Below are 12,829 nucleotides of genomic sequence, written 5' to 3'. Positions count from 1 at the left end.
GACTGGGACTGCAAAGGTTGTGTGATATCCCCTCACCCCACCCCCAGCTACTCCTGAATTCCAGGAGAAGCATAGCATTTGGCAAGGAAAGCAAACATGATTGTGTGCACGAAACAGTTTTCCAGATGGGCAGAAGAAGAAACTAAACTACAACTTTATCAGGCACTAGAGAGAGTGTGAAAATGGCATACCTTGGTCCAATCCAATCTATCAATTAAATCTGTAGTATTCTCTCCAAGAGAAGGGATGGGAAAAGAGAACAAACCTTTCTGATGAATTTTGCAGAAGTGCATTCCTTGAAAGCCAAAGCTAAAGAAGAAGTAGCAACTGAATCTTAGCCTCCAAGATCACCTGTTGCTTCTGATTCCCTATCTATAGCATTCAATTTCATTTGGAAACTCTTTTTGGCAGAAACAATTCAATGTTCCAGCATATAACTCCCCTATGAACTATGGCAAACCATACAATTTCTCTCATTGTAACACATGTCCCTATCTGTAAAATGAAGACAATACTATTTCACACCTCTCAGAATTGAAAAAAGGGTACTTTCTTTAGTGTCTGTGGAGATATATTCAGTACAGAGTCTTTGATGTTCCATTATAAACTTGAAAAGTGGCTCTTTTCACAGAGGTTTGATATGGTATGCAAAATTTTCTGATTAAAAATGAAACAGCTTCAAGTGAAAATGAGAGCTTAGAAGAGTAAATGAGCTTTCTTTCATTTTTTGAATTAGACAAATATGCACATTCAAAGAGAAAACACAAGGAAACAAAAGCTGTTCATTTGGCATTGCTCTGACGCATATTTATAGTTAGTTTTAAGCCTTGGGACTAATGACTTTGAATGGTGGATGGAAGATAAAATAATAGTTTTTTTCCTTGTGTTCATAAATATAGAAGAAAAATGCATGTGAGGACAAAAAACCAGAATAGTTGTATAGAAGGTCCATTGTTCAGGTATTGCTATTTAAAATTATAGTACTCCTAGTGGATTAGTTGAGTTGGCTGTATAGAGAAGACAGTTGACACATGATCTGATGATGCCAAAGGGAAGCAGGAGCTGCGAAAAGGCTCACATAGGCCCTTGAAAGGAAAGGTGAGCACCTGAACTGATCTGAGCAGCAATGGATAAGGTAATCAGTGAGCTCTATAAGGTGCTGCTACTGCTGCTGCTACTCTAGTGGGAATTAAAAGGGGTGAGTCACAAGAGCTCCTGGAAGGGAGCCCACGGACTAGTCCTGTTCTGGAAGTGGTAGTTTATGCTAGCTGCCTGGATTTCACTTTGAGGCATTCCTAGCAGGTCAGTTAATAGTGCCATCTGTGCTGCCCATTTTCTGGCATGCTGCGAAACATGGAGTGGTCATCTGGAAGTGTGTGCAAGAGTGACTTTGGACATGAAGATGAGGCAGAGTGAGACATAGCTGTTATTCTTCATTGCTTGTGTCTATCACATTACCTCTTATCTGACAGAGACTATGTATGTCCTGCCCAATAGATCATAGATTTGCAGTCATATGGAAATAGCTCTTATTTACTCTGCTGTGGGAGATGTGATGTTTCTGTTTTGCATGAGACAGAAAAGCATCTTGGAGACATATGCCCTTTCTCATCCTTCCTATCCCAGTGTTGTAGCTTCTGAAAAAGTTCACTGCCTAACAGGTTGCATCTTGGCATCCAGCTTGTGCAACAAGGCATGGTGACCTGGCCTAAAGATACCTTGGGTTTTACGTCATTAGTCACTGTGAATCAGAACAACGTGAAGTCGAACCTTGATATATAGAGAAGATTTAATCAAAATGGAATTAGATTTTCAGCATGAAATGCTACAGTGCTCCTTACACCGCAGGATAATTATGGCTGGTCTTCCATTCAAAACTGGGTTGTTTAGTTCAGCAGAAGCTTCTACATGTTCCTGAACAACCTATGATCAATAAACTGTAGGTTGCTTATTGTGTGTGAACTGTGTCAGAATGAACATCTCATCTCTCCACCCCATGCCCAGCTGCACCTGGAATAATTCCCTGTCTGCCTGAAGCATATGAAGCCTCTCAGTTGTAGGCTGGGTATCACCCTTAGCAGGAAACTGCTACCTTGCCCTCCCTAGGCTAGCAAACAGACAAAAGTGCCTGTGCAGACCTCATTCAAATTCCACATAGTTGAGGACTGTATCAACAACTAAATGCTGAAAAGGCACAAGTAGGAACAGGCATGTACCAGTTAGCCTAAGCAAACACTGATTCCAGTCCTGGAATCCCTGAGTGCTGTTACATGCACAAACACACAGAAAGCATTCACATTTCTTGGGGAAACCATCATAGGTAACCAGCCACAATATATTGTCATATCATAAGGGAGCATTATAGCTAACAGGGCAGGATAAATCCTAATAAATAATAAATACAATTGCCTGAGTCTAACTAGTTTCCAGTGTGGTTTGTTTGTGGTGTTGAAATATACAGAAATGAATGGGTGCCTATGTCTCTGCCAAAAACAAAAAAACAAAAAAACAAATGTGGACAATTGCCAGACAATTTTTAAACAGGCCTTTATTTTGATGGCTATCAAAAGACGTCCTTGTGATATTCACTTTCTCAAGTATCTGGAAATTAAAGAAAGTGAGACAAAAGTGGAGGAACTAGAAACTGTGGAGAGAATACTAAAAATCTTAAGGATCTCTTGCAATTGGAGAAATGCGCCTTCTAAAGCAGAGATGCCTCACAGCTTTGTTTTCCTTGACAGCTGTCAAGTGAATGCAAACTAACAAAATAACTTGTTTGCAGGTTCTCTTTGTAAATGCCCATGGTTGGGCCTTGGTGCACTTTGACAGCAGGGACTTACCAGGCAGCCTTTCAATTTTGACAATTCAGAGTTCTGCAACTGCACTTTGTGCAAAGAGATCTCTGGAAAAGAAGGAAGAAGGGAGCCAGGACAAATACAAAGGGGCTTAAAATTGAAGTGGAGAGGAAGCAAGGTGGTTTCAGCTACCATGTCCCTGTGCATAACTGCTGGAGGATGGCTGAGAAGAGAGGACAACCATTGGTGAGCTTATTTGCACGCCAGGTTGCCATACCATAAAAACTCATTGAAAGCCACAAACTGCAGCAAAAACATTGGGCCATTTTCTATAAGCATTGTGACTATAAAAAATAAAATAGAATCCTGGTAAAATCATTAAATCATTCCCTGCATGCATGTTAAAATGTCATTCACAGAAATACATTTCCTCTCTCCCCTCTTTTGTTTTCCTAGTATTTCTAGCTCTATTTTGTGTGAAACAGAAGCATAACAATTGAGACAATATAAGTGCTCCGCCTGGGTACTAGGAGACAGAGTTTCAGATTAAATGGGTATCAGATGTAACATGGTATCAGGTTTCCTTTGGTATGCTGACACTCACTGATGTAACTTTGAGCTATGAAATATGTGGGTGGGAATGGTTTAGGAGGTTCGGGGGCATTTTATCACCATGATCTCTTCTGCAGGAGAAAGGTAAAATTTAAATTAATGAAAAACAAGTGCTTTCTGCAGCTTGGATGGAGAATTAAAAAAGAAAAAAACCTGCTTATTTGCAACCTAATTGACCATTTTGACTCTCTGTAACAATTCCAGATGGTAACTTTCTGGGGGGGGGGTTGGGAGTTCTTAGTAAATTTTGGGGGGTAGAGACAACATTGAGGTATGCATTTTCCCCATCTTGGGTATATGCTTAATTGTCAGTTTAGTAATTAGACTTGCTTTCAAGATAGTTGATGGAGACAGAAGGAAGTATATTTCTCTGATTATACCATTCATTTCATTCATTCATTCATTCATTCATTCATTCATTCATTCATTCATTCAAAGGGTTTTTCCTCTATACTGTCATTCATTAAAAATCTCATGATGGTTTAAAAATCCCAAAGGACTGGGGATTCTGGGAGAGGCAAACTGGATTAGGGAGTGTTGGGCAGGTGGAAGCCTGCTTGAGTGAAGAAATGTTTAGCTATGGAAATGGCATGAGAATAGATTTAAGTTGTGTTTTGGGTTAAAGGACTAAAAACTGGGGAAGCTAGCTCAATAGAAGCCATGCAACAGCTGTGTCAATCATTTTATAGTATTCAGTGTCTCTATGGATGGGGAGCTGGTAAAAATGAAAGAGTGTCCTGATACCAGCGCTGCCAGGTAAGAAACAGAAGCAAAAGAGAAGCATGGAATATGCCTGGGCAAGTGTTGCATGGACTAGGAAGGAGCAAGGAGCTTCTAGAAGATGAGACTTTACAGTTAACCAGACAGGTGTTTCGGGAAAGGACATCAGTGGGATATCTGGGACCTGTTTCTGGAATTCCAGAGTTATTCTATGGATTAATAATGCTTTAATTCCATTGGATGGCAGTTTCCTTTTCAAGACTGCTCAATGGTAGATGGATCATAAATTTATCCCTGCTGCTTTTCATGGCTTCACACAGGATGCTATCATACCTGCATCTTCACTGAGAATGTCAACATGTTTTTCATGTTTCACTAATAGTTCTTTATTAACTAAAAAGGCTTTAAATATGGCAATGGCAGTTTCTCAGATGTGGATAATTCTTTCTCTCTTTCTCTTTCCAGTACCAGGAAATGAACAGTTCATGTTGGCCTTTGGTCATGTAAACTGTCATTATAGACTACCTTTGGACAAGTGATCTAAAAAGAGTCTGTTTTTCACTATCAACACTAATTGGATCATTTCTCTACTTAACGCATTTAATTAACATGACGTATTGAACCTCTCTCAATATTTCACTTGGTTTTGCAGCTTCTTTTCACTGAAAATACTGCTTATGACTGACCATTTTTCAACAGAAATAAATGTTTCAGATAGATGGAAGAAGCAATAAAAGCATTGGCAGAAAATTTATTAATGTAGCTCTACAGAGCTGTTCAATAAGAATGATATCATGCAATATTTAAATGTTTTGAGAGAAGACTAATGTGAAGTTGATTTAGATTGATATGCCACTGGTTGTAGGTTCATATTAGAGACATAAAGAAAATACTTTGTTCTCGTATCCATCACAGATGTTTAAGAGATTTTATTGCTCACTCTGTGTACACTTTATAAGTCAAATGCAGAGATGAAAAAGAGGAATTTTATATGTTCTTGCCTGATAGATGTAAAGTTAAATTGTGAACAATTTAGGCTGTTCTTCTAAGATCCCCAGATTTATTTGAATCTTTTTCTTTCGTTTCAAAATTTGGCTACCTTATATTGAGCAAAAACAGTTAACTATACAAAAAATATTTTTGCATCCATTGGTAGGCTGTCTAAAGCAAAACCATATTCAGCTCTGCCATATTTCCATCAGAATGCAAAGGGAATATTCATAATAACAATAAAAGCTCAAATCCACATGCAAGACTGAAATCAGATAAGTACAATTTTACACAATAAAGGTTAGATTTTCTTCCTAGTTAACTGGTGCATAAAGTGCCATGATAGCTCTTGTAGGCTGAAAGGTTTTCCATTAGTAAAGAAAAATACTTGTTTTAAATCCTGCTAGAAAACAGAGAAACTTCATCATAATACAGTTCACAAAGAAGTGAACTAAATGCAAGCCTGAATTCACCAGAGATTTCAATGAATAGCCTGTAGTTCAATACAGAAACTGCCTTTTTGCACTTCAGGTGTCCTTGAGATAGAACAGGAAAGAAAGGTGATTAAAGGTCTATGCTAAAATTCACTGGGAAAATTTGAAGACTGCCTGAACCTGAATATTATGAATCCCTCTATAACAGACTAATGTAAACATTGCTTAAGAACCACAAGACCTAGGAAGCAAAACTGATAACACATAACAAAGCAGAATGTAAGAATTAGCATTAACTGCTGGATCCAGTTGTGTGGAGCATGGGTTTTTTCTTTCTTTAAGTCAGCATGAAAATCCCCTCAAAATGAAATTGTGTGTTGCCCAAAAGATGTTGGCAGCCTACTTCCCATATTCCTCATATATACTCCAAATAAATAATGTTTTCACCCAGTGATTTATAAAGCAAAATATAAGGGAAAGCTGCATAGATACCTATCTCATAAAGAAACTCTGCTTGACTTTCTACTAGTTTTGCTTGCTACAAAGCAACTATTTGTAATTTGCTACAGTTTCAGATTTACCACAGAATTTTCCCCATAGCATTTCCTTACCCCCTTTCTCCAAAGCAGCCAGAATTTCAAAAGGCTTCCTAGTGGGGAAGTGTTGAAGCTTATTACCACTGTCTGTATAAGCATGTTATTCAGTACTAATAATTCTGTCAGATTCTCTTCATTTGACCATTCTTATCTATTTTTGTGGGGGGAGGTCTTGCATTTTGTTCACTCCTTCTAGTTCCCAGCAGTCTGTTACTTTTGCATCATCTCCTTCCCCTTCCCCCCCCCTCCCTTCCCTTCCCTTTATACAGTTCTCCCATTGCCATTTTCACCACCTTGTTTATCCTATTCTTTATCTGCTTTGACACATCCTTCTGGAATCTCCAGGCCTATTTGCTCCTCTATTATGTGTTTGCACTCACATCTTCTCCTGTTTCTAGCCTTTTCAAGGTAAATGCCCAGCCCACCACTAGTTTTGCCTGTGACAGATCCATTCTTGAACCACTTTGCAATGTCATAGACCAGTCGCCTCCATGAGCAAACCTGTGCTTGACTATTTTCTGGCAGCTGATACCGATTGAGAACTAATTGTGTTACTGTTGGGAATGAAGGAGACAATTGTTCTTGGAGCACTTTCCAGGATGAGGGTGGCACTGACTCCTCGAATAAGTACTGGGAAATGATGTCTCTGGATGTAGAGATTGTGGAGGACGGAGAAGTTATCTGAGGGTCAGCATCTTCTGGTGTTCAGGCAGACTTTGGGAATTGTCAGTGTTTGGAAGTGCAAGGAGGGGACATGGGAGAGGAGCAGGAGGAGCCTGGTTAGGTCCCTGACCCCATGACACCCTGTTGGGAGAGAAAGGCTAACCATTTCGAAGAGCTGCATAGAACTAGGAGGCGTGAAGCCCAGGATTGTTGGAAAGGAGGTTCTTGGAAATAGTTTCTAGTTTGGGTTCAGTAAACCATTCTGTGCATGCTCAGAGACTCTTCCTATGTTGGATATTAATTTGTTGGCTATTATTGTGATGGTTGTCCACTGGAAACAAAGCACTTTTATGGAAAAGAATGCTGTGTAGTTAGAAGAGAAGAAGGAGGGAGCCCAGGGCCTGTCAGCTATGAAAGGTCAGTATTTGGGCCTCTGTCACAATCACTGCTGGAAGGCCACTTTCAGGAGTCCAGGAGGCATGGAAACAATGGAAAAGAGCAATGGCTCAATGGCAGAGTGTATGCTTTTCATGGAAAAAGCTCTGAAATCAATCCTTGGCATGGACTGGTAAAGTAGGTAGAGAAAAGAGAAGGATCTCTTCTCTGGAACCCTGGAGAGAGTCCATGAACAAATGAACTGACTCTATTTAAGGCAGCTGCTTATGTTCTCTGTGATTCTGTGACCAAGGCTGCACTGGAAGGGTGGGAATGCTGAACAGCTAACAGGGCTATGACTATGGGACTTAGACAAAGTAGTGACCAGTCTTAAAATTAGCAGCAGCCCTGAGAACAGAGAAACCACTTTCTTGATGATTACTGCAATTTGGATACAAGCTGGCAGTGGTGTTTTAAATTGGCCTTCAAAATCAAATTTCTTCATTCAGTTCCAATTCCTTCCACCCAGAAAATATTTTCAACTTGACTATCAACTACTTGAGTCTTCACCATGATAGAAAAGTGAGTATACAAATTATAGCCATCTGGTACTGAATAATGAAGTGTTATAAGTTAATAAAGAAGGGCAAGCTTTTAAAATGTGTGAATCTGTGCAGAGTAGAAAATAGAAGTGCAGAACATAGATTGCATAGTTTCCTGTGAGGAATACGTTGCCCCTTACAGGTGCTCAATAGTTGAAGTTATAATATATATAAAAAACCTCCCACTCACAGTTTAGTTCCCTTCAAAAGTTCTTAGCTCTTTCCTCAATTTTGTTCATAATATAATTGATGGATATTACATATATCATAGCAACATCAATAGATGCTTGAAAGCCACACAGTTTGGAAGCTCATAGAACTATATACTTCATTACAGTAAGGTAACCTTATCTTAAATAAGGGTTGTATCTCTTAATGGAAGTAACTTCTTTCTTCCTTACATTATTCTTCCTTTCTTCAGTATTGGAAGATTGGAAAGTTTTGCATTAAAGAAATAGTATATAATCCAGCTGGCACATAAAATTAATTAAAAAATAGAACAATTTATTTGCTATAGGAAGGAGAAAGAATGTTTTGGGCGTAACTGTGTTCCACTCAACCCAACTTTTGAGAAATTTCAGTCTGATTCTGAGTTGGTCACACTTCAGTCCCTAAGTAGTAATGTGTAGCTTGTAATTATGATGATGATTATGATGATTGCTATTATTATCACATTGCATTTTTATCCCACTTTTTTCTATTGTGAGCCAGCTTACATAACTCCATTCTATACTAATATCAACCCTGGGAGGTAGGTTTGATTTATATTATGCCACAATTTCACAGATACCTGGAAGGTCATCAGTCTGACATATAAGAATGGTATGAAGTTCTAGAACAGTGTAAGTTATTATGCACCAAAGTCATGGCTGAGATACATCTAACTATCCTGCAAAGATTTAGAAGAAAATTTTTTAAAGATGCCCATGATTTAGTGGCATGTCAAGTACATCATGCTGATTAGTGTGATATCTAAGAAGCTGACTGTGCCTAAGATGACAAAAGTGTCTCTCGTTTGATTGCTAATAATCAGAATAATTCAGTGGAGGGCAGCCCTTTTAGAAAGTGTGCCATAAGTCAAATCTAAAGCCTGGGATACAATATTATAATATGGATTGGAGCTTTCCATGCATCAATATGATTTGTCTGCAGTCTACTGAGCCAGGAAATGAAAAGTAGCATCATACACCTCTTTCTATGGCATGGTGAAGTCCATGGGCCCTACTGCTATGAACTAAAATGGGTTTGCAGAAGCCAGTTAGTACAAGCGCGCGCGCGCGCGTGTGTGTGCGCGCGCGTGTGTGTGCATGTAATAGGACTGGAATAAGTATTTATCCCTGTGAAAAATTCCTCTGAATTCAGGATAATTTGATAGTAAGGTCACATATAATATTTGTTCTTTTAAACCATTTGTTGTTGTTGTTGTTGTTGTTAGTCATGAAGTCATGTCCAACCCATCGCGACCAAATGGACAACACTCCTCCAGGCCCTCCTGTCCTCCACCATCTCCTGGAGTCCACCCAAGCTCATGCCAACTGCCTCAGTGACTCCATCTAGCCGCCTCATCCTCTGCCGTCCCCTTCTTCTTTTGCCATCTATTGTTCCAAGCATTAGGTTCTTCTCCAGGGAGTCCTTCCTTCTCATTAGGTGGCCAAAGTATTTGAGTTTCATCTTCAGTATCTGGCCTTCTAAAGAGCAGTCAGGGTTGATCTCCTCTAGCACTGACCGGTTTGATCGCCTTGCTGTCCAAGGGACTCACAGGAGTCTCCTCCAGCACCACAATTCAAAGGCCTCAATCCTTTTGCGCTCAGCCTTCCTTATGGTCCAGCTTTCACAGCCATACATTGCAACTGGGAAAACCATAGCCTTGACTATAGGCACTTTTGTTGGCAGGGTGATGTCCCTGCTTTTTAGTATGCTGTCTAGATTTGCCATAGCTTTCCTCCCCAGGAGCAAGCGTCTTTTAATTTCTTGGCTGCAGTCCCTGTCTGCGGTGATCTTGGAGTCCAGGAAAATAAAATCTGTCACTACCTCCATTTCTTCCCCCTCTATTTGCCAGGAAGTGAGAGGACCGGATGCCATGATCTTAGCTTTCTTAATGTTGAGTTTCAAGCCAACTTTTGTGCTCTCCTCCTTTACCCGCATCAAGAGGCTCTTTAGTTCCTCTTCACCTTCTGCCATGAGAGTGGTATTATCTGCATATTTGAGGTTGTTGATATTTCTCCCAGCAATCTTAATTCCAACTGGTGATTCAACTAGCTCCGCCTTTCTCATGATGTGCTCTGCATATAAGTTAAATAGCAGGGCGACAGTATACAGCCTTGCCGAACTCCTTTCTCAATTTTGAACCAATCATTGGTTCCATGTCCAGTTCTCACTGCTGCTTCTTGACTCACATATAGGTTTTTCAAGAGACAAATAAGATGGTCTGGTACTCCCATCTCTTTAAGAACTTGCCACAATTTGTTGTGATCCACACAGTCAAAGGCTTTAGCATAGTCAATGAAGCAGAGGTAGATGTTTTTCTGGAACTCCCTAGCTTTCTCCATGATCCAGCGTACGTTGGCAATTTGATCTCTAGTTCCTCTGCCTCTTCGAAATCCTGACTGTACTTCTAGTAGTTCTCGGTCCACATACTGCTGGAGCCTAGCTTGTAGGATTTTGAGCATAACTTTGCTAGCATGTGAAATGAGTGCAATGGTGTGGTAGTTTGAACATTCTTTGTCATTGCCCTTCTTTGGGATCGGAATGTAAACTGACCTTTTCCAATCCTGTGGCCACTGTTGAGTTCTCCAAATTTGCTGGCATATTGAGTGTAGCACTTTTACTGCATTGTCTTTTAGGATTTTGAATAGCTCAGCTGGAATACTGTCACCTCCACTAGATTTGATGTTGCTCAGACTTCCTTAGGCCCATTTGACTTCACATTCCAGGATGTCTGTCTCAAGGTCAGTGACCACCCCATCGTGGTTATCAGGGACGTTAAGCTCTTTCTTGTATAGTTCTTCTGTGTAATCTTGCCACCTCTTCTTAAAGCCATTATGAGTTAGCAAAAATCTCTGCTGCTTGATCTTACGCATGTTTTATCAGAATTAATTCTAATAGTTCTGTAGGATTGCAGCTTTACTTTGAAATTTGGATATCCTCATGAAGCCGCTGATCCATGATATAAATATTGATGGGCCTCCTCCAGAAGCTCACTCCCACTCTCCTCTTTTTGGACACAGTTGTCCACTTCCATTGACTGCATAGATGTGAAGGGTTTCCCTATTCACAATAGCTCAGGTCCATCTTTTTCTTTTCTAAAGAAAAGAAAAGAGATTTGATATTTTGTTCTGTCCTGTTCAATTTCTACATAGACTAACATTGTCTAGCATCAACTTTTTCTAGTATTACTTCTGTACCATTTGTGCCCTTGATGTATTTCTTATTTAGTTGACATAGCAGTGTGGATTTTCACACTGCTAACTTGAGCTAGATGATAGAAAAACCTAGAAGACTTATTTATTTCTGTTTTATTTTAAGGTCTGAGAATTGCTTTCTATAAAACCATAAGTCATAGCAATATACTTTGAAAATGTCTTTTTTATCTAAACCCCAAGCACAATTCTGGGATTATGGTATATGCTATCGTTTGAAAAGCATACAAATTCCATTTAAAAAGTCTTTGTATAGTAGAAAATGACTTTTTTGAAATGCTAATTCATAGGGATTATATTTAGGATCTAAACAGTATGGTTTATGTTCAGGTAGCTGTGCATTTTTGTTTGACATATTTTGAACAGGTAGTTGAAATGAGTTTACATGTACCATAGCTTAATCGAAATATCAGCAAAAAGTATATATTTCCCAATCCTGAGGGAATGCAATTAATACTTAAATGACCAAGATGATTTACAGCTTGTTTTTCTTAATCGATTGCTCTGTGCTAGATTATAAGCATCTTTTGGATATTTGGATGTATTTATGATATTTATTTTCAGGTAATAAAAGTAAAGACAGTGAATTCTTATCCAAGGAACCTAAGTTAGGCTGGATCTATGTTGTTGTGGCTTTAGCATGTAGCCCAGCTGTTGCACAATCTGTTGGTTTTCCACTTGAGTAGATTTTTTTAATATATGGCAGTTTGAAACCTGAATGATACCATTCTTTCTGCCATCTTGTTTGCTGTATTATCCAGAGTTTAGAATAGGGGTGCAGAATATCAGGCCTGAGGGACCAAGCTGCCCTGCTTTTACTCATTCAGACCTTTGGGGTTTTCCCTGTCTAACCACCTTCCTCCCAGCTCAGGTGGCTTCTTGGATTCTGTACAGGTTTCTACTTTCTAAAAGGTTGAAGTGCCTCTCCTAAGGTTTAGTAAATGCATTAAAGGGGTTTATTTTAATATTTTGGGCTTGTCCCTAAGTTGCTTCTGAAATGATATTCAGTCCTTGGACAAAAAACGGTTCTTCACTCTTGCCTTGGAAGTTAGGGAGTTGTTGTGAAGGAGAGCTGTGTTAGAAAAAAGGGGGTACCAAGATGAAGAATAAAGTGAGAAATACAGAAATAACAAAATTCATGATCAAAGAATAGTGTAGGAAAGTACTTTAGAGCACTGTAGCTGTTTTTATTTTCTGAATAAAAATATTTTTAGTATATGAACAGTGTTTTATGTATTATATAGCATTTAACAGGAACTTTTATAAATTTAAGAGATAGTTCAATCACTTTTCATTTCAGGAGCCCTTCTGTGCTGAACCATCACTCTTCAAGCTAAAACAGCAGTATTGCAATGGGACCATTCAAGTAAAGAAAAGGAAAAATATACATTATCAATATGTAGCTGGCTATTTGGAGTCCTGAGAATTTTGAACAGTATTCATCCCTCTTCCCAGCATTTGATTCCAAAGCTAGTATAAATAGAAGCAAGATCAAAACATATGCAAGCATTTTTAGAACAAGAAATGCTAAAATGTCTACTGTGAGCACTGGAAGAAAATATATTTGTTAGAAGTACGCTCCTATAATTTGTTTGGATATAGTGTGTCTTTAACTTCCCCCTC

The 12,829-nt window shown here is 39.1% G+C and overlaps 1 protein-coding gene across 1 annotated transcript in view; it reads left to right on the top strand.

The window, feature by feature from the left end:
• The window catches only part of NCKAP5 (NCK associated protein 5), a 640,837-nt gene that overhangs the window by 428,183 nt on the left and 199,825 nt on the right, over nucleotides 1-12,829 (top strand). The gene's annotated exons all lie outside the window — the stretch shown is intronic.

Source organism: Varanus komodoensis, unplaced genomic scaffold (assembly GCF_004798865.1).
Source record: "Varanus komodoensis strain SLA01 unplaced genomic scaffold, ASM479886v1 scaffold32, whole genome shotgun sequence".
NCBI classification, from domain to species: Eukaryota; Metazoa; Chordata; class Lepidosauria; order Squamata; family Varanidae; genus Varanus; species Varanus komodoensis.
This window is presented reverse-complemented; position numbering and strand designations above follow the sequence as displayed.